Source organism: Amblyomma americanum, chromosome 6, assembly GCF_052857255.1.
Source record: "Amblyomma americanum isolate KBUSLIRL-KWMA chromosome 6, ASM5285725v1, whole genome shotgun sequence".
NCBI classification, from domain to species: domain Eukaryota; kingdom Metazoa; phylum Arthropoda; class Arachnida; order Ixodida; family Ixodidae; genus Amblyomma; species Amblyomma americanum.
In genome coordinates this window covers 112,812,497-112,836,065 of record NC_135502.1, presented here as the reverse complement: position 1 = coordinate 112,836,065, position 23,569 = coordinate 112,812,497, and the positions used below count along the sequence as shown (strand labels likewise).

Here is a 23,569-nt window from a genome sequence, read left to right as displayed (position 1 = left end):
ATCGATACGAGCCATCTGGCTTTTCCACCAATAGTGCTGGTGCTCCCCAGGGTGACTTTGAGTGTTCGACAATGCCGCGATCAATCAGGTCCTGCACCTGCCGCTCCATCTCCTCACGTTGGGAGTAAGGAATCCTGTACGCACGCTGGTAAACGGGCGATGAAGTGCCGGTTTCTATCCTGTGCTTTATAACGCCACAGCAGCCCAAATCCAGGTTGGACGCGGCGAATACCTCCGAGTAGTCGTTCAGCAAACCAGCCAGAGCCTCCCTCTCCCTGGATTTTACGTGAGAAAGATCGAACGACACCTTTGGAGCAGCCGAAGGACTAGCATGCTCTACAGTTGCGAGTACCGTATCGGTGGGCTCACGTTGCTCTATCGCAGAGGTGAAGAAAGCCAATGTTTTGTTCTTGGGAAGGCTCAGTGGCTGCTGGCTACAGTTAACCACCCGTAGGGGCACTCTGTGGGCGTCATTAACTGTCACGAGGCACGCGGCTGCCTTCAGGCCATTGCTGAGAGAGTCGACCGGCTCAAGCACTCCCACGGCGCCGCTCTCTACATCTGAAGGCACAAACGCGTACAAAATGTGCTCCGACCAAGGAAGGACGACCACCTCCTCGACCAGCCGGACGGCAACCCGCGAATATACCTTCTCCAATGATCCCACTGTTTGACGGGTGTCAATATCGGTAATGCGAATCTCAGCCCCTCTCCTGTTCAAAAACGGAACTTTTGAGCCGCCCGCATTAACCTCTTCCTCAGAGAATGAGACTACTACCTTCCCTTTTCTCAAAAAATCCTGCCCTAATATACCTGACACTCCGTTTGGCAGAGACACCGTGTCCGGGCATACGTAGCAGGGGTGCTCCAATGCAATTCCGCCGAGAGAGAAGTGTAACCGGTAGAGTCCACTTATGCCAAGAGGATCCCCCGTTATGCCTACAAATTTGGTTGCCATACCACCAGACGCTTCCAACACCTCGCGGTCCCCCTTCCTTCGAAGCGTGTTAAAACTGCTCTCCTTAAGCAATGTCACCTTTGACCCCGTATCTATCAACAATTCCATGCAACAACCATTTAACTTGCAACGCACAACAGGGCATGCCTCGTCGGCCACACAAACTACCACCACCTCATCATCTACTGCTCCCTCCCCACGCTCCTCAGGCTGGGGAGGACTATCTAGTTTTTTGTCTCGGTATCTGGAGCCCCGCTGTAGGCTTGCTTAGGGCGTGTCTCGCCTGCTTCTCTTTGTGGCTCCCCACGGCGCACGTTTTGGCAGAACCTGGCGATGTGTCCGCGACCCTGGTAAGCGAAGCATACGATTTCTTCAAAATCTCGCATACCGCGCCTGTAGCTTTGTGGCGGTCTCCGGTTTCCAGCGAATAGGCGCTGTTGAGCGCGCGCTTCAACCTGGCGTTCCACCTGCTGAGATAGCAGCTGTTCTAAGCGATCTAACCGCTCTGTCAAGAGAGCAACCTCAGGGTTGAGCACCGCTCTCTCTATGACGCGTACTCTCGCTGCGGCTGTCGTTAACGCCTCATTTCGTTCCTCATCCAATGCGGCCTCCACGGCTTGGTCGAAATTGCTCGGCTTGCGCGAGAGCACGAACCGGCGCACGGGGTCTTGCAGACCAGCCACGAACAAAGCGGTCATTTCCTCTTTAAGTATATCCTCCGCGTATTTCTTCCTTAACTGGTCTCCTTCCTCCTCCCTGCTTAACGTATCGCGTGCTAGGCGCTGAAGCCGCGACGCAAATGTTCGCACGTCCTCCCCTACCATCTGTCCGGCGTCACGGAACCTCTGTACCCGCACGTGACGTGGTTCAGTGTCGAAATGCTCAAACGCGAGCTTCTTAAATTCCGCAAATGATTTTGTGGATTTTACTTTTTCGTCTCGCCAGGCAAAATCATGAGCAGCTCCTGCCATCTTACACCTCGCCATTCCCAGCCTTTGAGCATCGGACCATCCCCCCATTTTCCCAATCTCTTCTAGCATGGAAAAGAAATCGCAGATTGGAACCCCTGTCTTATCTCCCGTAAACGTCGGAATGACGCTTCCTAATGCCAGCATGCTTGCTCCGAGCGACGGCTGTGGAGTGGGAGCTCCCTCAGATACAGTCATTTTTTTTTTCAAGCCCTCCAGTGCCTCAAGCCTCTCAAATGGGGGTAAAAGTCCCACAATCAGTCCCGTGATTCCCTTTTGATTACAATTTTGAAGTCATGAATGTCACAGCATTCAGAGGACATTTGCTTTTGAGACCCCACTTCTGACACCAGTGTGATGACCCCCATAATGCGCAGGTCCACACGGGACGGAGAGGCAAAGAGACACCGTATGGCTCAGTTTAAACAAACAGGTATATTCAATAATTACACATGATTAAGATTATACATCAGAGGCTGGGGCGTCCGAGCTTACGTGCCGACGACTTCATGGGGGCGATGGAGTGGCTCCGGAGTTGGGCTCGAGCGGTTGCTGGCAGAAGCTGCACGCCGTCGGGCTTCGGCGCTGAAGGCCCTCTTGGCGAACGATGTCGTCCTGAGCGTGCGTTGCAGTAGAATTTCAATAGTCGTCCGTTTCTTCGAGGATGGTTCACAAACCCTTCCTCTAGTGTCGTTCGGCTTGGAAGATGAACAGGAGGCGAGCTTGTAGATGATGACAGCAGAGCATAATTTTACAACATACATATACAGAGAGTTAAACTGGAAAAAGCAGAACTGAATTTACAAAAGAACAAACTTTGCACTACTTTACTCATCGACCGGGCAGGTTAGTGCCTAAGTAGCATCACATTACATGCTAAGCATGGAGCCCCAGCTCAGACTGGACTGCATCCGTTTACATGTGCTTTTAAGCACTTGATTAACAAAGGACTAAGGGCGGTCATTTCCAGTGGCCCGCCCAAAGCATCAATTCTCCAATCCAAAATAACATGCGAGATGGGGACCACCCCTTGGGTTGGGCTTAGCCTCGAACCCAGAGTCTGTTAACAATACAAACTAAATAAACAACAAAAACGCCACCACTCTCAAGTGAGAGTATACACAGGCTCTCTCTTCGGAGCTAATTCACTAGCGCCTGTCTTTCCACATTCTTGGCGAGTACTGCCTGTCCGCCATGACAGGTGTCCGTCGCGGCCCTTCTGGGAAGCTGTGGGTGCCTTCCCGGCGATAGCCCACGACAAAGGGGGGGGGGGGGGGGAGGGAAAGAATGTCGTCTTCGCGGTAGCGCATAGCGTCGGCTGTGGTACGGCGCGCTCTGGCCCGCTGACAGCTCCCTTGTCCTGGAATGTGCCCGGAAATTGGGGAGGATAAAGCCTGTTTCACCGCGGCGGCGGCGGCGGGTCCGGTTGTTCTGGTCGTCACTCAAAGAGCATGGCTGGGTAATTGATGATGCCGCTGTCACGGGTCTCCGTCTGCGCCGCGCCGTCGAACGTGGATCCTCGTAGCACACACGGAATGTCACACTAGGCTACACTGCCAGTGAGTGATCTCGGAGTCCTCTTCCGTCTTGGCGTGACGCGTTTGCATCGAGTGGAGGGGAGAACTTTTGAATGGTGCAAATCGCTCGGCAACAAATGCGTCTTTTACTGCCTGGAAAATAGCCAAGAAGAGAGCTGCACAGTCGATTTCTTACTGAGAAAAAAATAGGGTGGTGTTGTTCGTCCAAAGCAGCCGTCCGCCGTCAGTACGTCGCTTTCCGTGCTGCCTTTCGTTGCCTGAATCGGCGCTTGTGTACGCTGCCTTGTTCGAGTCGCTCTCCTCGAGCGCGCTGCTTGGAACTGCCGCGGCGCAGCCCGTGCGGAGAAGAGCGTGCTGTGGCAAGTTGATTGCCGAGCGTGTGGAGCGGGATGTTGGCTGGCTGCGATGGTCGGTTCGGCACCCTGTTCCCCCTAGGAACAACGGGAGGGGCGTCGTGCCCGAGTTAGGAGGCTTCCTTGGAGGCTTCATCGCCCCCGCCAGTCGTGCTGACCGGCCGACGTCGCTGAGCGTTCAGGCTGGGCCAGGTGTTCGGCAGGGGCTATGTCACGGTTTCTAAAGAAAAAAGAGAAACACACCGGCTTCCAGTATTAGTGGCAGCAGCGAGCGTTGATTATGACGAAAAGAAAGTAGAAAAGCGTATAGGGTGGGAAACGCGGCGTGTCGATGAGTTCTTCAGGTAACTCCGCAACATGCGCGAGCAGCTCGTGTGTTTGGACTTGTGCTTCTGCCAACCGTTATTATACTTTAAAGGTTTGAATTAGTAGACGCTGAGCTTAGCTGCAGTCGCGCATGGGTCGTTCTAGCCGTGTCATGCTCGAAGAGCGTCATCTATAAAGATCCTCTAAATGAGCCTCACATCAACCTCAGAAGTCGGGCCACAAGAGTTCGGCGCCATTCGCAGTCCGCTCGAGGTAAGGCTCGCTCAAGGTGCGGCTGCTCGCCTATCGGACCAAACTAAAACGGTCCTTGAGGAGCGAGCTCTGCAGAGTGGGAGGTAAACAGAGGGGCAGCTGTGAATGAAGATGGGCCACGGCGGCGTCCTTCGCGTTCGTTGCTCCCCACGCGATTCTCGCGCCCCTAATTAAGCAGCACCCCTTGGCGCCCGTCCAGATTCGGCCGGGGTGTCGGCGTCGTCGCTTAGACGCGCGCGCGCCGGATGTGGGGGTGGCGGCGCGAGTCTCGGCGGCCGGAGGCGTCCGAGCGCGGACCCTCGCTCGCTCCCTCGTTGCTCGCCGAGGACGCTGTTTTATCCGGCCGCCAATCTCGCTCGGGATATCGTGCTGCTCCTCAGTTAGTAACCCTACCGCTGGCGCCCAACAGCATTTGGCAGGGCACTACGCTTGGCGTATGGGGGCTGACTTCAGTGGCGGGAATCGTTCGGCTTCTTTGTACAGCATACATGTCAGCGCAAATTACGGCACAACGAGGCGATGAGGGTGGAAAGAATCTCAACACAAGCGCATGCGCAGCGGATCTTACGCCGTGTCCCCCGTTCTCTAGCTGCGCTGCAACTTGGGTTGGGGTTTAACGTTCCGAACCTGCGCGCAGGCTACGAGAGACGGTCTTGTGGAGGGCCGCGGTTTAATTTCAACCACCGAAGACCTAGAACGAGCGCGAGCTTGTCTTCTTCCTGCTGTTGACCACGGCGAGAGCGCTAATTCGTTCGTACTCACCGCCGTACTCACGAGACGACACGACTGTAGCCTAGAAGTGGCGCAGGCACAAACAGCGTGTCGTGAAACGCACAGAATAACCTCTACATTGGTGCAGGTTGGCTTCTCCGCACAACCTAGGTGCCTTACAGAGATGACGACGGCAGACCCTGCTTGTATTTGCCCCCTGGCGCAGCAGCAGCGCGAACTCCTTGCGCCGTGCTCTGGGATGTTTTTTTTTCTCCTCCTCTCGGTACTGTGCGCATCCGGGATTGCGCAGCCGTGGAGTGAAAGAGTTTTGAAAGGGGGCTGGATCTGCATCGCATGTCTCACGATGTGCATCTAAACGACGGATTTCCCGGGCACAGTTTGCTTTAACTGGTGCCATACCATGTGTTACATCTCCCACCACTAAGTGGAGGGTTCCGGAATAATTTTGACCACCTGGGGATCGGTGCACGTTAAAGATCCCCAGGTGGTCGAAATTAATCCGGAGCCCTCCACTACGGCACCTCTTCCTTTCTTCTTTCACTCCCTCCTTTATCCATTCCCTTACGGCGCGGTTCAGGTGCCCGTTGATATGTGAGACAGATACTACGCCATTGCTTTTCCCCAGGTGGTCGAAATTATTCCGGAGCCCCCCACTACGGCATCTCTTTCTTCCTTTCTTCTTTCACTCCCTCCTTCCCTTCCCTTACGGCGCGGTTCAGGTGTCCGCGGATATATGAGACAGATACTGCGCCATTTCCTTTCCCCGAAAACAAATTATAATTACATTTCATTTTCATTTCAAGTTACTACAAGAATGAAGCGGCTTTTCCATCATCAGAGGACCCCATTCCAGCCAAAGGTGTCGGTCGATTCTTATGACCCTGCTAGCGTGACAATACAGGGAGCGGTCCGACAGTGCAGGCAGGGGACTATCCCCGACTGTGCCGAGGGGGGGGGGGGGGGGGGGGGGTATCCCCTTTCATCTGCCGCTCTCTGCATTGTCACGCTAGCAGGCTCATGAGAATCGACCGATGCCATTGGCTGGAAGGTGGTCTTTTGACGGGGAAAAGCCGCTTCGTTCTAGAGTTAGAGTTGTGTCCCACTATAGTCACGTGGCAACATTCGGAAAGGAATTCGCAGATTTTCATGGTTATGAAGGGAAGAAAAGGTGCGGTAACTGTCTCGCTTCTCGGTGCACACCTAAACATCGCCGTGAGTGGAAGGAGGAAGGGGGAGTGTAAGAAGGAAGAGTGAAAGAGTCGCCGTACTGGCTGTGCATCAATTTCGACCCCGCCCGGAGTTCTTAAGTTCGGACGCAGTGACCTTGCACAGACCCGCCGCGATAGCCGATTAGCTAGGGCACTCGGCTATTGAGCCGGAGTAACACGGATTCGAACCCGACCACGGTGGATGCGATTCGATGGAGGCGGAACCCTAAAGGCGCCCGTGTGCTGTGCGATGCCAGTGCACGTTAAGGATCCCCAGGTGGTCGAACATATTCCGCAGCCCTTCACTACGGCAACTCTTAGGTTCTTCCTTTCTTTCTTCACCCCCACCTTCCTTCCTTCCCTCACGGCTTGGTTGAGGTGTCCATCGAGAGTGTGAGATTTACGGGGTCATTTCCTTTCCTCAAAAACCATGCACTAATTCACTATGCACATCGCACCGACTTGTTTTGCATTTCGCCCCCGAGGAACGGGGTAAAGCTCGTTTTTGCCTTTAGGCACTCGTTACTGCAGAATTTCAGTTTTTTTTTATACGTCTTGGTGCAGAAGTTGTTGCTTTGGGGTGGCGGCTACCTTTTGCGCGTGTGTGCCTGGGTGCGTTCATAGCTAATAACGAGATGTGTACATTCGGTCAGGACTGTCATCATATTGCGGGCCGTTTGTGCCGTACGGCCTTCCTGTCTAAGGGAGAGTTTAGCCACTTTTTCGGGAACCCATGATGCACCGTTTCCACTGACGTTGTTGTGGAACTACCACGCATCAGTGTCGCGAGACAGCGCTGTTGTTCTGCACGTGTTAAAACAAAGGAGGGATGCGTACATATTAAGAGGAGGAGGAGGGACAGAACTGAGTGCAGCGGATTTGTAGAGTTGGTTTCGAGTTGCAGCTTTTTGTGAAGTTTCTTTCTGCGCATATGAGCAGTCTTTGTTTCGATTCATCCATCGTTTTACCTCGAGGCTATCCCGAAAGTTATCGAGCAAGTTTGTTTCGCGCAAAAGTTCTCTCAGCATTTCTAAACTATAGATAATGGCTTCAATTCGCCGCCCTCGGTGACTAACTTCCCGGACCGCGTCATCGGCACAGCGAAGCGCTTTCGACGTGCTCGTCCCACACGACGCGCGCGCAGCCGTCAACTGCCGGGCGCTGTTTTCCAGAAAAGGTTGCTTCAGCCGCGGGCTTCGCGCGTGCACCGGTCCGCGAGCGATGCCGAGGGCGGCTTCGCTTCGTCGTGCGAAGGCGAACACAAAGCGGGACGCTGTCTCTCCAATCATGCGTCGCGCGCACGCACGCCGCTCGCTGAGCGTGCTGCAGGTTGCGTGCGCCTGTCACGACGGCCCCGTCTCCCCCCTCGACTTTTTTAAAACTACTCTCCCTGCACGCCCGTGGTTCAACAGTGCGCGTGTTTGTCTGCTCGGACAACAGCGGCGTTCTGGTCTCATGAGGGAGAATAAGCGCACAAAGCGCGAGTGCTGTGTGGCGTCGTTGCCCGATCCGACACGACTTCCGCTTCCGAGCGCGCGGCGCCCGGGGCCGCAGTCGTGGCATCGAACCCGAAAGCGCCGCCGCCACGCGCGCACTGCCGCGTGGTGCAGCCCGCGCGCACGACCTGGCTGCGGCATGCCACGTGTGCACAGAGCCAGCGGTGTATACCATCGGGTGTATACCGTTGTCGCGAACCGCGCTGTGGCTATGCCTGTGTATGGTACGGTCGTCACCGTCGACGCCGCAGTTTTTTCGTCGTCCCGTCGGCATCCAGTGTCGCGAGGGCCCAGTGTTTGTGCTTGCATTGCGCCGTGCACGCGCCGTGATCCCGGTTCCGCGCCTGTTGAGGCAGAAAATACGCACGCCGTGGGACAGAGAGCGAGAGCCTCGGACGCTGCGCTAGTTTTTTGCCCCGCCTGCGCGCATCCACCCATGCTGTTTGTTGGCGCGGTGTCTTCTTTCGGGCACCGCCGGAAGACATCTGTCTTTTCTTGGCTGTTTTTTTCAACCGCACCCTCGTCGAAGCAGCGCTCGTTGGGCGCATGTGGCAGTCCTTGCGGGTGCACCCTTTCGGAGCAGCGCCATATTTGGGCGCGAGGAAGGAGGCAGTCAATCGAGGGTGGAGGAAGAAGACCTGTGGGGCCTCCGCTGGCTGCGGGCCTTATTTAGCGGAGACTGCGTGACAGCGACGCCGGGGCTAAGCGGGGCGCAGAAGAGCCGAGCAAGTGTGACGACGAGCCGACGACGTTGGGGCTAGCATGCCGCACCTCAGTGGGAGGAGCGATGTGAGACGCTTCTATGATTTCCCGGTAATCTCCGGGCGTCTACTTTGAGACATAATACAGGCTCTATAGGGAAGACCGGCTCCTACACCAGTGCTCCGCCGCGCGAACCCAAGCTCGCTGCATGCTTCCTTCAGCGGTGAAGACGAGCTTAATTGGGCGCCTTCACCGCTGTGAAGCGACGGAAATATGCTGTAATCACTACCGTACGTACATGCCGATGTGCTCGTCAAGTCCTATGCGCGCCCGCCATATGCTCAACACGTACGTCCCGCCTGCCCCGAAAATTTCCGTGTTGCACTTTAGACGCGGTACTCTGCTGCGAAGCACTGTACTTATTGTTTACTGGGAGCGGATGAAGTTCATATCTGCATGTATACACGAACAGCTCACAAGAAGACCAGTTGTTCGCCAAATTTCCGCGGCATGCATTTAGTGAACGAATAATCAGTGTCAAAAAGATTACCGGACGACCATAAAAGATGCTGCTAAGTGTCAGCGCCATCGGAACATCGCATCGGGCCACGAGCGCCTGTGTGGCGGCACGCTCACGGGCCACCTTGCGATCTGCGACAACCATGTATATAGCGAGTACTACATTTCAAGACAATGGGAGTCGGCGCCGGCGCTGAAGTGCACCTTGACGTCAAGGTCGACCGGCCAGCCTGGACTACCACAAAACTGATGACGTTTGGGCCGCCGGCAAGCACTGGTTGTGCCTGTGAACTAATAATGCGTTCGATGACGTCACAATATTTGGGGCACGTGCAACTTGAGGTCACTCAGTGCAGGTGGAAATGACGAGCGGCTTCTCGGTGTTGGGATGCAGGTTTCGTGGACGGGATGGAGAAGTGACGAGGAAGAAAATCACTTTATGCATCTATATACATTTTAAAGCGAAAGCTTTACTGGCCGCGAACTTACGATTTCGCATTTGCGGTACTCCGACGAGGCACATGACGTCACAACGCGCGCCTCGCCGCAGAGCCGAACCGATCTGGCCGGGCCGGCGGCGGCTGGCGCACTCGGCGCGAAATAGAGGCGTGCTCCAAGTCTCCGCCAGTGCGGTCAGAGTGCGCCGAAGCAGCCGAACGCGTCGGCGGTCAAGCGCTGTTGGAGTATAGAGAGTCTCGCTTTGGCCGACGTGACGTCGCCGTGCAGCGCGCGCGGTTACGCCGGAGTATAAACGCGCTTTAACAGAGCCTGCGCTTAACCGCTAACCAACGTATTGGGCGGCGGCATCTATGCGAGCCACTGAAGCTCCCCGTGGACTCAATGAATAATAAAAGAATACCTGTGCCGAGGCTCGGCATCGAGCCAGGGCCTTTGGCGTTTGAGGCGGAGACGCTACCACTCCGCCACGACGGCTGAAGTTTTAACCATGAATAAAGGCGCATCTAGTGAATGCACTCTTCCGACGAAGAAATCTCCGCGCTTTCGTTACGTATATACTGGCTTAAAAGAGCTAGGCTATCAGCAATTTTTGTACCCGGGCAACTGCTGAAAGAATGCGAATCGCCTGTTTCGACGTCATCGTTGGCTACCATCAAAAAAAGGAAAAACAGCGCGCCCGAACAGGAGCTCGAACCCCGGACCGTTAGGTTAGAAGCCTACCGCCGTACCGACTGAGCTACCCGGGCTTTTTTTTTCTTTATTGCCTGTGTAGACGACGATACCACATAAACCGCTAAAACACGTTAACCGGCCTTCGGCCAACGTGGTCGTTTAAAACTTCTTGATGGTTCATCCAACACGCCAAGCCATTCGGGTGGATCCTGTTGGGCACGGTAACATTCCCGCACATACACAACACTTTCAATGAAATGTTCTCTTACAAGCCGAATGTTCACATCGACATTGCTCACTGGCATCCTGGTTTTCCAAATGCTGTGGAGGCCGAGTAGCATGATGAGATCGTAAGGAACATCTCCGTCATCTTCTACCGCTAAGAACCGGATTTCATAGGGCGTGATTGGCAGGTCTTTATTGTTATTTGTAGAATGTCCCAATGAAATACAGGATACCACTGGCAGAGTTAGTAGGAGCTTAAAGGAAAGCTTTTCACGTTAGGATTTACTGGCATACGTTTCATCATTTTCAGTACATCCTGCCCTGGGCCTCGGCAGCCTAGCTGTCGATACGATGGTGTAGGCAGCATGACATCAAACAAATCGTTACACAGCTTTTTTCTCGACACATAACATAAATAATCTAAACAAAAACGCACTTTCAGCATGTTAAAAGCCGTGACAACTTCGCGCCAAAACCCTCTTGCAGATGTTCTTTTATCAGAACAGGATACCGAATACTCAGGAAAAGCATTGCGCAGGCGCACTTGCACAAAACTACGCAAAAAGAGATCATTCGGGTCTCGCAGAAAAATAAAATGCGACGCTATCTGTCTGATAAATAAATGCACAAGGCTCACTCCCCCTTTTCGAACCGAAAGAAACAGATTTGTCCGGCTCGTACGTTCCCATGTGCTTCCCCACACGAAGACAGCAAATATTCTGTGTGTTTTTTGTACGGTTACGCGCGACATGAACAATACCTGCAAGACATACCAAATTTTTGCAACTATTTAGGAGGAGGGTGCATACAGTTGCTCGTGTAAACATGGATAGGTTCCGGCCGTTCCATGCTTGCGTTTTCCTTCTGACATTCTCTATTTCCTTATTCCAGTATTGCTCAGTGCCATTGTATTGGTCAAGTGGTACACCCAAGTATTTTAGGGCAGCGCTGTTCATCGCACATTGGCAAACACTTCAAATTTTTGATCCCACTCCACGTGCCAGAATCCAGACGATTTCTCCCACTAACACGGCAGCCCGTTTTAGCGCAAAAATCAGCCGCCACTGCAACAGCTTCTTGAGCGCTTTCTTTGTCTTTACAAAAAAAAGCAACATCATCTGCGTATGCAAGCATTTTTACCTCCGTTGCATCGAGCGCGAAGCCGTGTATCCTTTCCTTCTTTGTCATGCTCAAGCACAATGGCCCTAGGTATAAAGCAAAAAGCAACGGGGATAATGGACAGCCCTGCCTCACAGACGATTTCACTGGCACTTTTTCGGTGAGCTTCTTATTTACAATAATTCGCACTGCACAATTCTAGTACGTCATTTGGACACCCTCTGTAATAACGCTTCCTATATTCACAAATTCCAGGAGGTTAAAAAGCACTTCATGACATACTTGATCGAAAGCTTTTGCTATATCGAGTTGCAAGATCGCAACTCGTCCATCAAAAGTATCGCAACACTCCAAAACACCTCTCGCGATATGTATATTGGTGTTAATACTTCGTCCTTGGTGTCCTTGGTTTGGTTTGGTTCATGGGGGTTTCACGTCCGAAAGCGACTCAGGCTATGAGGGGCGCTGTAGTGAAGGGCTCCGGAAATTTCTACCACCTGGAGTTCTTTAACGTGAACTGTCATCGCACAGTACACGGGCCTCTAGAATTTCGCTTTCATCGAAATTCAACTGCCGCGGCCGGGATCGAACCCGCGTCTTTCGGATCAGCTGCCGAGCGCCACAACCACTCAGCCACCGCGGCGGGTACTTCGTCCTTGTATTCCGCATGTTTGGTGCGGACCTACTAGGTCTTTAATAACGCTTTGTGTCCTCCTCGCTAAAACTTTCATCAGGATTTTGTAATCCACGTTGGTGAGGCTTATCGGCCGATAAGACCCCACCAACAGCAGCCTCGTTTAATCATCATACTTCGGAATCAATACAACGTGGGCAGCTTTGAAAGACGGCGGCAATTGTTTAATTTCGTAGGCTTCTTCGATTACTCTATGCAAGACCCGACTTAGTTCATCTTTTAAAGCTTTATAAAAAGCTGCACCTAGGCCGTCGGGCCCAGGGGACTTCCCGGCATTTAACTGGTCAATTGCTTTTTCTATTTCTGTAATACTGATTGGAGCTTCAAGTCTTTCCTTCTCACTGTCATCTAATTTAGGCATTAATCGCAAATAGTCACGTTCAAAGCCGTCCTTCTTCACTTGCTCCTGTCCTAGCAAAGCTTGATAGTGCTCAACAAAGGCGCATTGTATCCTGCTCTGGGGCAGTGGTTTCTTCATTTCGGTACATTATTTTTTGTATTTCATTTTTCGAGGCTTAGCTTTTTTCATCGCTCAGTGATTGCTTAGTGGGCGCCTCACCCATCCATAATCGCTCAGTGCGTGCCCGCACAACGGCCCCTCGGTACTTTTCATTGGCATGCTCGATTTTTAACTTTTTATCTGCTTCATGCAAAAACCAGGCTGCGCAGATTCATTGTTCAGCAATAGTTTCAACTGGCACTGCAATTCCTTTTCTTTCTGTTTCTCTTCGTGTCTCAGCATGCTTGCTCTCTCAATAGCTTTCATTTTTACGTCAGTTTTGAGCCCTTCCCATTTTTCCAAGCAGCTTTCGGCTTAAGACACAGCCACTGACTTCAGTAAATTCTTTACCTCACTCACGAAGATCTTATCGTCCAGAATTTTGGCATTGCATTTCCGTAAATCCCGATTAAATCTCACCTCCTTTAATTTTTATGCTAAGGTGAAGGCGACGATGCACCGTTATATACATGAGATCGAGCCTGGCATGGATTTTACCCTGGAAATGTGTAAACTGTGCCTGACTGCCAGGTGATAACATGCAGCCAACATCTATTAAGTCATACTCCTCGACAAGCTCATTATGAACCTGCACACTTTGATCCCTTTTCTTTTTCGATAAATAGCCGATCTTTTTCGATAAATAGCCGAATAAACGGGCACTGCCTTCGCCTAATTGCCAAGCTCCGGACATTCAATGTCGCTACACGAAGGGATTTTTAAAGTTTGTTGCCATATTTACGCTAGTACACGAGGACCGCATGGGGCTTACCTCGACAGTCTGAGATACGACGCTGGCATTGATTACCGTGGCGCTCAACTTTTCCGCCCCAGCAGCAGGATAATAGTCCCTGTCGTTGTTTTGGCCCTTGATACACCTCCATGACGCACGCTAATCGCAGTTTCGTGGCCCACGCTGCTACGAGGGCTCCGTGCCGGCCGCCCTGCGGTGGTCGGGCGGAATGTTCGGCTTGGGCTTTAAACTCGACCGCCGAGTCGCGGCCGTCTTGGGAGGCGGTTCTACGTCGGCGTTGTCGCCCCCGATGGCTGTTTCCTCGCGCACTCTTTTTGCTGCACTCCACTCGGGGCATCCATGGCTTGCTCACTATCCCACCAGCCCCCCGTCGACACCTCTTCCAACTCCTTGCCATTGTCCTCTTTCGTAGTCCCCGCCCCCCGAAGGGGTGGTGTTCACTTGATATGCTGGTCGCCTTTGCTGACGGCGCCTTGGGGGTCCTTGGTGACTTCAGCTTTGTCGTCCAGGGGAGACTGTACGGGCACATTCCCAGCACCTCTGGAAGCCTCTTCAGCGTCTTCAACGTCCATAACGAGCTCTATCACATCGTTCTTTATCGACTGACCGGTGACGGTTGCGTAGGCTTTAACGCAGTCCATGTCGTTGTGGCCAAAGTGCCGGCATCGGGAACAGCGCGGGACTTCGCAATCACGCCCTACATGACCCGTACTGCTGCAGCTCAAACACGACGGTGTCCGGTTCGGTACCACAACCAAGGCCAGCTCCCCGCCCACGCGCACCTGATCAGGCAGATCTTCTACACTGACACCGGCCTTCAACTTCAGGGCGACCAGGCGGCCTGTCGGTAATGCCCACTTCTCCTTGGTCACTTCAGTCACCTTGTCATAAGCTGCCAGCGCAGCCCGCACATCATCGTCGATGACTCCGTGAAGGAGCCAGTGGAGCGTGAGCCTGACATCTTGGTTGTTTGCGTTCATAACCAGACACCGACGCTCTTTGGCCAGCACGTCGCCTGTAGCGGGCATGATCTTCACTGCTTCGGCTGTCATGAAAGTTCCCGCCTACACATGCCTCATTTGGTACGCCCCCAGGGCGATAACGTCCGGGTGTGCTCCCAGATTAGCAAGGGCGTCCCTGAAATCTTCGGCGCGGAAAGGCCGCGCTCTCACATCGCCGTGCAAAAAAAAAAAAAACGGTGTTCAAAACGATCTGACCCGATAGCAGTTGCGCCAGCATCACTTGGTAATCCTGGTCAGCTGTGTCCAGAAACCTGTTACCGCGGCCCGACTTTGCCGCTGAACCCGCTCCGACGGAGCCCATCGAGACACGCCCGTTTGCTACTGCGTGCGGAAGTAGAATCCGACTGAGCTACCCGGGCAGGTGCTGAAGGAGTGTGAATTGCCTGTTTCGACATCATTGTTGGCTACAATCAGAAAATTAAAAAAAGATGCGCCCGAGCAGGGGCTTGAACCCTAGACCGTTAGGTTAAAAGCCTAACGCTCTACCGACTGAGCAACCCGGGCTCCTGCTCAAAGCGCGTGAATCGCCTGTTTCGACGTCATCGTTGGCTACCATCGAAAAAGGAAAAAAAAGGCGCGCCCGAGCAGGGGCTCGAACCCTGGACCGTTAGGTTAAAAGCCTAACGCTCTACCGACTGAGCTACCCGGGCAGCTGCAGAATGAGTATGAACCGCCTGTTTCGATGTCATCGTTGGCTATCATCGGAAAAAGGAAAAAAATGGCGCTCCGGAGCAGGGGCTCGAACCCTGGACAGTTAGGTTAAAAGCCGAACGCTTTACCGACTGAGCTGCCCGGGCAGCTGCTGAAAGAGTGGGAATCGCCTGTTTCGATGTCATCGTCGGCTATCATCGGAAAATGAAAAAAAAATGGCACGCCCGAGCAGGGGCTCGAACCCTGGACCGTTAGGTTAAAAGCGCAATGCTCTACCGACTAAGCTAAACGGGCAGCTGCTGAGGTAGTGTCTCGAAGAGCTACAGTTGCAGGTGTTGCTCTAAGCTAAACGGGCAGCTGCTGAGGTAGTGTCTCGAAGAGCTACAGTTGCAGGTGTCGCTCTAAGCTAAACGGGCAGCTGCTGAGGTAGTGTCTCAAAGAGCTACGGTTGCAGGTGTTGCTCTAAGCTAAACGGGCAGCTGCTGAGGTAGTGTCTCGAAGAGCTACGGTTGCAGGTGTTGCTCTAAGCTAAACGGGCAGCTGCTGAGGTACTATCTCGAAGAGCTACGGTTGCAGGTGTTGCTCTAAGCTAAACGGGCAGCTGCTGAGGTAGTGTCTCAAAGAGCTACGTTGCAGGTGTTGCTCTAAGCTAAACGGGCAGCTGCTTAGGTAGTGTCTGAAAGAGCTACGGTTGCAGGTGTTGCTCTAAGCTAAACGGGCAGCTGCTGAGGTAGTGTCTCGAAGAGATACGGTTGCTGGTGTTGCTCGGTGATAGGTGCTCCCTGGAATATTGCGGAAGGATAATGCTCCCCGCGACCTGCTCGCTCTGCGTCTTTCCGGTGACATATGTACCTTGGCTCCATTACACACAAGTGCTTTCTGACTTGGATCACGTGGAGCATAGTGTACAGTTTTCGCCGCTGATTTTTTTAGCTTGTATTTAGTCTTTGTAAACTTTCAGTTTTGTCTCCGCTGTTTTTCGATACGTCGGAAAGGATCTGGGGGATCTTTATCTATATGCACTGATCCACGTCGTTTGAGTGTGATCAGCCTAAGGTGTGGTCGTCAACGCGGTGCCACAAAAGCGCCTGCATGCCATCTTCGGGATTTTAGATTGGAGAGGTGTGCTGGGGTGTTTGTTGTGACTATTGTTTATTATGAACACTATGTTCTGCTTCCCTGATTCTGGGGGACACTCGTCATCATCCGGAGGCGGGGGAAGTGGTCTAGGAGGGGGGTATGCCGTCAGGTGGAGGCCGGCAGTTTGCTGACCATGCATAGACCGGCTCAGAAAATCAAAGCCAGCGCAGTAATGTCCAAGTACTCCAGGAGGAGGAGTCGAAGGGCTGGGAGGTGGTTACGGCTGGGCAACAGCAGGGGTTGGCCTGTGTCGGTCGGTGTGCCCAGTTCCGGCAGTCTTGGACGAGGGCCTCCGGTGGGGATCGTACGCTGGACAGTGGCAGAGAATGTGATTTATGGTCTCGTCCTGGCCTAAGGCAGGGCATGCTGGCGACAAGGCTCTCCCGTGGATGTGGCACTGAAGGTATTGCGCTAAATGCGCATTTCATATGAAACATGACAGTCTGCTGGTGCAGGTGTCATTGGCTGCCATGCCCTCGGTATTTAGTCAGTTACCGGACGGCGGCATTGCGCGTATAGCGTGCGGTAATAACCACTAGTAAAACGGGATATTGTGTCGCTGCCTGTCCCGGCGCGCCACAATCGCCATTCAAAGGGCGTTAGGGAAAGGGAGGGGGGGGGGGGGGGGGCACTTGCACGTGCCAATTTTTACTGCGTGCAGAGCGAACCAGTTTTCATGGTACGTAACAGCGTTCGGTGAAAACAACGATGAAGAACTTGGCTCCTATGGCCTCTCGCAACCAGTTCGTGCGGATTAACCCGCTTTGATGCGGCGCGGCGCGCGCTTTGGAGCGCGCCATCGTCGCCTATACGTGCGGTGCTCGCATCTGCACCGTTTCCCATAACGCCGGTCACGCCCCCTTCCATCGCTGACCATCGCGAAGTGAGCGTGCTGCGGGGCGGCAGCTAGAGTGCGATCGCCTTGTCTGTGTACTCATGCGTGGCCCAACCGTCGATGACCACGTTGGGGCGGTGACCACTGCTGAAAGAGAGAGAGAGAGAGAGATCGCACCCGTACGTGCGTGCGTATATCGACCTCGGCGCGACGCGCGCTCGATACCGCTGGACCGCTTGCGTAGCCCGCCCGCTTGCTGGCGTGCTTCGTTTTCAGAAAATCTCCTCACAGGCTGTGTCAGCAAAGGTCGTTGAAGAATATACTTTGACCTAAAAACTGCGCCTGCTCCCGTTTTCGTAACGAAGAAGGCTCAGCAAATGCATTGTGCAAACAGAACAACCACCCGGTCCCTCCTGTAAGCACACGTTTGGATTCACCTGGGCAGAGACGCCGAGCTGAGGCAGTGCCTCCTAGCAAGAAAAAAAAGAAAGCTTCTGCATTCCTCCTGTAACGTCACGCACTTTGCCCGGTTCACCATACCACGGCATGTATTTAGAACACAAGTCCAAGAAGCGACGGAGGTATTAGCGGCCGTCGGTTCTTGAAATTTGTGTTCTAAATCCATGCCGTGGTATGCTGAACCGGGCAAAGTGCGTGACGTCACAGGAGGAATGCAGACGCCTTTTTTCTAGCTGGTAGTTACTGGCTGAGGCAGGTTACCATTCCTTGCATCATGATGTAGACACATGCGCTCGTACTGCAACGTGTGTGATGTCCACCCGAATGAAGGGAAGTGGCGACGCAGGCGAACAACGCAGACAGTCGCGCCTTCTTGCTTTCTGTGAGTCGCTTGTATACGCATCTACACCGACTGGGATTTGACGTCGGTGTAGGTTTACGCTGCGGAATCGAAGCTAGCCTAAATGTTGTGAGTGGCATGGGCCATCAGCGCACGCCCTTGCAGAGTACCAGTCGGCGAGTTCGTCCAGTGTGTGTGTGTCAAAAGCTAAGACGAACTCGGTTTACCGCGACACGCTTCTAACGGGACCACGTTATTGAAAATGTGTGGCCAGGAAGTAATTTGAGGCGTGTTTACGCTGTCTTGTTCCCACACAGCCTTTATATTTCAGACACAGAAGGGGGCCGGGACCTGCTTTTTAGTATTTATGCTAAGCTATCGAATACAATTGACTCGAGTTCTCTCGAGCTTGCCGCTTAGTCGATGTCGTTCAAAACTGACTTCACTGCTCTGGTCATCAGTCCTATTCGTTGTGCGCTGGCGAGCCGTCAGGGTGTGAACTGTGTTGAGCAGCAGTTCGGGGACGTCTTCTCGTACGGCTATTACGTCACGCAGTGAAAGCACGTGTCGAGCCTCCAGCGCCCGTCCTGAGAAACAGGGGACGCGTACAGCAAGACCACGTGGCGCTATACAGTCTTAAGCTCGGAAAGGACTAAAATAGGTACAGAAGTTAGTCTTTTAGGGGACTGTATACAGCGTTACCACAGCCATTTGTCCACTGACCCACCGCGCACTGGCCCGCCGCGGTGGGTCATTGTGGCTTTGGCCCTTGACTACTGATACCAAGGTCGCGGGTTTCCGGATGCAGCGGCTGTATTTTGATGGAGGTGAAGGGAAAAAAAAAAGCCCGCATGTGTGCGATGTCAGCGCACGTTAGAGAACGTCATGTGGTGTAATTTAATCCGGAGCCCAGCGCTACGGCATCCGTCATAACCTGAGTCGCTTCGGGACGCTAAAACCCGACACCCACATTACCCCCGTCTATGTGAACGTCCCCACAGATTAACCGTTCGTCTCGAGCCCGGAGTGGCGCGGCTAGTCCCGTTTTCCGATTTTCTACTAATGCAGTGTGAATGGTGACGGCGTGTCTTTCTCCATCTGTGTCTGATGGGCTTTGAGTTATGTTTCGGGCGACGTGTGCATGAGTACTTGCAAAATAACATCACGACGTTTTTCGCTACGCCAGACGTGCCATCCAATGACGCGATCGCTTTTTTAGTGCGCTAATTGCCATTCCCCGCATTTAGCTGTTGTGTTTGTTTGTAGGTTTGTCTGTTTGTCTGAAGCCAGTTTTGTGGCAGTTTTCCCGTCGCTCGGTCTGCCCACCATGTCAGGTGGCGGCTCACTTAATCGTAAGAGGCTGCTCGGGAAGCGCAACCTGGATCGCAACCCAACCCAAGCAACCCATGACCCACCGATGGCTGCACCTGTCATAGAAGGGCTGTGGTGCATCCCTTGACCGTTGCGCCGCTGTACCGTTGCGCCGCTGTACCGTTGCGTTACTGCGCCAGCAGTGGTAGGACGACTCCCGGGGATCTATGAATGGAGAGAATGGCCAATTCGGCATACATGGGTACTAACCCGTTATCACTGTCCGAACAACTGCCATCCGTGAACACCGGATCCGGATTGAAAACCGCACAGCTAGCGCACCTAGTTCGCATTAGGTCTAACTATGGGCAAATCGATGACCATTTTTTTTTTCCTTGCTGGGTTTATGCTATGTGAATATGTAGGATGCGGGGAAAGAGGGGGTCTGGGTCAATCCCATCTTTGTAATAAGGGAGTAATTACTCATTAGAATCACCCCAAGCGCAGCCATACGGCTACAAAGGAAAGCTATAGAGCTTTCTCGGAAACTTCGTAGTTAAAAGAAAATTTCGTCCTGGTCCGGGGTTCAAACCCTGGACCACCGCTTCACCGGAGCAGTCGCTCTACCAACTGAGCTAACCAGGAGGGCAAGCTTATGGCAGGGCGAGCGAGAATTGATCAACAACTCGAAGTGGGAACGGTGTTGTATAGAGCGACTGCTCCGGTGTAGCGGTGGTCCCGGGATTGAACCCTGGACCTGGACGAAGAGGGTGCTGCGACGAGCAGTGAACTATTCACTTCAGACGAATCTGGCGCTCTTCATATCTCAGCTGGGGCGCCTTATCTTCTGTTAGCTAGTGAACACCGCCATATCTCCCGGAACAGTGAGCTTGACAGCTAGCGCACTACCATTCTGAGAAAGCTGCATAGCTCTCCTTTGTAGCCGTATGGCTGGGCTTGGGTGGATGCCAATGAGTAATTACTCCCTTACTACAAATTTACTCCACCTTGGGGAATTAATATTAATTCCCCTAAATATTTGACCAATTACCTCTTTGATGCTAATGTTTTGTTTTCGTTCTCTTTTTCTCTCTCTTCAGGTAAGCGGCCTTCTTTGGTGCATCTCTGGAAAGGCGGCTAGCGAGTTTGCTGCCAAAGCGCCTTTCGGATACGGCAAGCTAGGTGTCTCGTGGCGCAGCCCTGCTCCCGCGCACCTGGTATGTTCGATGCTTTCCAGGGGGCGCCACTTGTGGTGCGCACCATGAAAGGCTCACGACTGTTGCTCACGTTTCGCTGCGTTTCCTGCGCTTTTGCACCAACACCGGGCCGATTCGTTAGCCGGCCAACTTGCTTCGATGGGTGGAAACATTCTTGCGGACTGGCGTTTGAGATGCCGGCGCCTTCCGTTTAAACGAGCAAACAACTGCGCGATGGAGAATGAAGCTTTGTTTTAACGCAGTGTACGAGCGCAGCCCGCAACGCGTAGCGCCTTTGCCGTTTAGTCGCACTGGTAGTAGTAAGTGGCTGTATTAAAATAATAATAACAAAGAAGGAAAAGATTTTCGCTAGCCCCGGCATCTGCCATCGGTACCGAAGCACCTGAGCTGGGGCAGCGGAAATAAAGGATAGCAGGAAGAAGAATGGATAAGTGAAATAAGAGAGGTGAGGGGACAGGAAGAGAAGATATGGGGGAGAGATAATATACAGAAAAACTATTTACGCAATATAAATATGTACAGTTAGCGCGCGTGATTATTTCATGGTGAGCTGGTCATAGAGAGCATTGAAGACGTGATGCATGAGCGGCGATCAGTCTGCAAGCCTTTATCCATGATGTGCGAGTAAGAGACGTGAAGGAAGTTTATTGTGTGGGGCGGGGAGGGCAGGCACGTGTCTCTTTTAGTCGCGAGACCGAGTTTGCAGGAGAAAGCTGCATATAAATAAGGCTGTGTTTGCGTCGTGGTCGCGGCTCACGTGTATGTAATGACAGCATGCGCGGTGGCGAATAGCAGTTCGTGAACAGGCGCCATTTGCGGCTCGGAGTTGCAACCTGTTACGACTGAGCCTACCGTCTCGATCAAGTGCAGCACAAGACGATGCTCGTGGGAGCGTCTACAAACGTGATCGCCGTGAATGCAGACGTGTAGTGATTTGGGCGCTGTAGGGAGGCAGCGCCGGACTTCGGCCTGCTGCCTTGTCGGAGATGCGCTTTTCTGTCCGTGTGTGTACTATACACAGTCCAGTAAAAAGAGAAGTCGCGCCTTTCTTGCGAGAGTGTGCTGCAACCGGCAGTGAACTGTTCACTTCAGACGAGTTCGGCACTCTTCATATCTCTGCTGGGGCGCCTTATCTTCTGTTAGCTTGTGAACACCGCCATATCTCCCGGAACAGTGAGCTTCACAGCTGTAGCACTACCGTCGAGATAGTGAAGTAGGCAGGTTTTGGAGTCCGCAATTATGTTTTTTTTCCTCGATTTCTAACTTAGTACGCACCTTCGAAACAAGAAACACATACACGTGATGTCCAGAGAGAGAGGGTTTGTTGACTGAAAAGGCAGAGAGGTTGGCCGGAAAAATGAGTATCTGGCCTGGATCCCTTGTGTGCTTCGCTGATAAATCATGGTGCTTCGATATGTTACAATTTCCAGCCATTGGGATGTTTTGTGCAGAATTTTTGCGCACTGGCTGTGTCAAAATGACAGTTAGTTTTTGTGCTGCAAAAAAAAAAGAAGCTATTTCCCTCTGTTTAGGCCTACATGGACTATTCAGGAAGAAAACAATCTTCTTTGAATACAAATTGTCAACCGATGTTTGCAAAATATAGAAAAAAAAGTAACGACGCGGCTAGAACTATTTGACACGGAGGAGGAGCAGCAGCTTTATTTCAACAAAATAACACCAGTGCCCGCATTGACGTTTACTAACGCAATGATCGATGTCACTTATTTTTAGCGAAGGGGAAGTGCATCTCAAAAGTGTTTAGGAACAAGAATCGACTGTGGTGGCTGGCAAACTTATGCTGACACGGGGTTTCATAGCCGGGGCGGGGAGTATGGATTTCAGTGTGAATAATTTACAAGAAAAGGGCCGCTTCAGATAGAGCTGTGCTGCTCATTTTTCTTCCTTGTATTGCGGTGGCAATCCGGTGGCCGACAGCTGTGTTGCTTTGTGACAGCATACACCAAATCGGCACGTATGCAGAGAGCACTGCCCTGTAAAACGGAGAGTGTTGCTGGCGCACAAGACAATTAATATACCAGGGTCCGAAGACCGTATCAAATAAATAACGAGAAGTGTGATGAATATTTCATGCGTCGCCGAAGGCAGTGGAAGGAATTACACGGACAGACTTTTGAGTGTGCTCAAAAGGCGCGGATTTCCATAACGAGCTGGCTTTCCCGCGTGCCTCTTAAGCATTACGCAAAGCTCTGCCAGCCAGTCTGTCGCAACCAGCCAATGTCTTGTGTCAATAGCCCTGTTTCTACCCTCTCCCCTTTCTCTTGCCTTTCTTTTTTTTTTTTTTTTCAATGGTGTCCCAGCTTTCGTCAGGCCTTGTTGCGCTCTCAGTGCAGACACATGGAGAGCGATGTGTGCGGATAACAGAAAATAGGAAACAGAATATTGACCAGGCTCTGACTTTGGACATTGAGAGGAAAGAAGCATAACGAAGCATAGGCACCGCCCTTTGGTCTCTCTATTTTGTTTCTTTTGTCGCGAGTGCTCCTAAGAGCTTCCTGTTGAAAATCGGTGGCTCGTACTGACCACACACAGTATCTGCATTGCCGCCGCTGAGTCGGTCCTTGTGTTCCGACTCCTCTGCTGCTTACGTAAACAGCCCCGGAGGGCACTCGGTTCGTTACAGCGCCTCTCTTGGCTCTGCAAAAAAGTGTACAGATAGCGAGTCTCGTCCAGCGCCTGTCTTTAACCTTTCTGTTCCTTTTCATTGGATTTTTTTTTTCACTTTTCAATTTGGCGTGGCCTTGTCCGCAGGCTCGTCGCGCAGCTTCTGATGCAGACCTTTTTCACCCTGCTGCCGCCTCGTTTCTGTCCTCGCATTCGCAACCCCTTTCCTTCTTTTTTTTTTTCAACGTCCGCCTCGTAAAGCTGCTTATCTCCGTCCCACCCCGACGACACGTCCCCGGGCGTTGTGAAATCTCGGTTCTTCTTTGTTTGCCCTTAAACTGGATCCCCGAGAACGGACCACGCTTTGATGTGTGCCGCCCTTGACTGCTACTGTCTGCTGTTGTATCTTCGCTTTACAACCCTTTCCTTTTCTCCTCTTCTCTTCCTTGGTCCCTCCCTTTGGACAGCCTGCTCCTCTGCAGGGGAACAGATAA

General features: G+C 52.7%; 1 protein-coding gene and 4 non-coding genes across 13 annotated transcripts in view; 1 reads left to right on the top strand and 4 right to left on the bottom strand.

The window, feature by feature from the left end:
• fra (neogenin protein frazzled) overlaps positions 1 to 23,569 on the top strand; it is a 503,762-nt gene that overhangs the window by 23,763 nt on the left and 456,430 nt on the right. The window lies entirely within an intron of this gene.
• On the bottom strand, positions 10,186 to 10,258 carry TRNAR-UCU (transfer RNA arginine (anticodon UCU)). The gene has a single exon. It is a non-coding gene; the product is annotated as a tRNA-Arg (tRNA).
• TRNAK-UUU (transfer RNA lysine (anticodon UUU)) lies at positions 14,929 to 15,001 on the bottom strand. The gene has a single exon. It is a non-coding gene; the product is annotated as a tRNA-Lys (tRNA).
• TRNAK-UUU (transfer RNA lysine (anticodon UUU)) lies at positions 15,075 to 15,147 on the bottom strand. The gene has a single exon. It is a non-coding gene; the product is annotated as a tRNA-Lys (tRNA).
• On the bottom strand, positions 15,370 to 15,442 carry TRNAK-UUU (transfer RNA lysine (anticodon UUU)). Its single transcript has one exon. It is a non-coding gene; the product is annotated as a tRNA-Lys (tRNA).